At 45.7% G+C, this 1,806-nt stretch overlaps 1 protein-coding gene across 1 annotated transcript in view; it reads right to left on the bottom strand.

Moving 5' to 3' along the window:
* The window catches only part of CNTN4 (contactin 4), a 122,150-nt gene that overhangs the window by 22,472 nt on the left and 97,872 nt on the right, over positions 1–1,806 (bottom strand). The window lies entirely within an intron of this gene.

Genomic DNA, 1,806 nt, shown 5'->3' on the forward strand with positions numbered 1-1,806 from the left:
GAGAGAGGGAGATATAGAGAGAGAGAGAGAGAGAGAGAGAGAGAGAGAGAGAGAGAGAGAGGGAAAGAAAGAAAGAAAGAAAGAAAGAAAGAAAGAAAGAAAGGAAAAGGAGAGAAGCAAAATAAGCATTGGGAGAGAGATGGGGAAAGGGGAGAAATGGGTAGAAAATAATATAAAGAAGAAATAAAGCAAAAGGAAAGAAAAGAAAGAGAAAAGGAGAAACAAAGAAAGAAAAGGAAATAAAGGGGAAGAGAAAAGAAGGAAAATAATCATGGGGAGATAGAGAGAGAAACGGGGGAGAAAAATAAAAGAAAGGAGAAAGTAAGAAAGCAAAAGAAAAAAGGAAATCGAAAGAAAAGTAAGAAAACAAACAATGAAAGAAAAGGGAAGAAAAAAAGAAAGAGAGAAGGAAAGAGGAGAGAAGGAAAATAGGTATCGGGTGAGAGATGGGCAAAGCTATGGGGAGAAAATAAAAAAAAGGAAAAAAGCAAAAGATAAAAAAGGAAAGAAAAGAATGAAAGAAAGAAATAGGACACAGAGTGACAGAGAGAGAGAGAGAGAGGAGAGAGGGAGGGAGAGAGAGAGAGAGAGAGAGGGGGGGGGGGGATCCGTGTTGTTGTTGTTGTTGCTGAACAATGTGACTGTATAACAATATCACTCATTTTGTGGCCCCGTCACCTCAGTTCTTCCCCGGGAATAATCTTCAGTCCACAATACTTATCCGATTTGGATTGCTCCATTGTGGCAACGATTGAAGACGGTCCTATAGAAGTCTATGTGGCTGTAACGAACAGGCACACGGCCAGGGCAGTGAACATTTATGTCAAGGATCTGAGAGGGTCCCATAGAAGTCTATGGTATGGGGCTGTAATGCCCAGACGTGACCAGGGCATTGAAGATTTGCAGTGACAACCATAGAAAGTGCCATAGAAGTCTAGGGGGCTGTAATGTACATACGTGGTCAGGACAGTGAAGGTTTGCAATGTCAATCGTAGATGGTCCCATAGAAGTCTATGGGGCTGTAAGGCACAGGCATGCCCAGGGCAGTGAAGATTTGCAGTGATGATCATAGATGATCCTGTAGAAATCGGTGGGGTTGTAATGCACAGACATGGCTAAGGCAGTGGAGATTTGCGGTGACCATCTGAGATAGTTTCCATAGAAGTCTATGGGGCTGTGATCCACAGGGGTGACCAGGGCAGTGAAGATTTTCGGTGATGATCAGAGAGGGTCCCATAGAACCATAGAAATCGGTGGGGCTGTAATGCACAGACATGGCCAAGGCAGTGGAGATTTGCGGTGACCATCTGAGATAGTTTCCATAGAAGTCTATGGGGCTGTAATCCACAGGGGTGACCAGGGCAGTGAAGATTTTCGGTGATGATCAGAGAGGGTCCCATAGAACCATAGAAATCGGTGGGGCTTTAATGCACAGACATGGCCAGGGCAGTGGAGATTTGCGGTGACCACCTGAGATAGTTTCCATAGAAGTCTATGGGGCTGTGATCCACAGGGGTGACCAGGGCAGTGAAGATTTGTGGTGGTAATTATAAGCACTGGAGACCTTTGACCATTGGATCAAGGCAAGTAAGCACCCATGGAGGGAGAGGAGGAGTCATCTTAGGTCAGGGGCTCGGGGCTCTACGGATACATGCGCTTTGTTTTAAAGTGCACTTATCCTTTAAGATTGGACGGTGGCTGGCAAGGATGTTTTTTTGGAAAGATCACTCAGGATTCTGCAGTAAAGATGTGAAGAGTCAGACAGGAGACGTCCCCCCCCCCCCCCCCCCCACCCCCCCGGCGTTC

Source organism: Nanorana parkeri, unplaced genomic scaffold (genome assembly GCF_000935625.1).
Source record: "Nanorana parkeri isolate BGI_ZX_2015 unplaced genomic scaffold, ASM93562v1 scaffold1798, whole genome shotgun sequence".
Lineage (NCBI taxonomy): Eukaryota > Metazoa > Chordata > Amphibia > Anura > Dicroglossidae > Nanorana > Nanorana parkeri.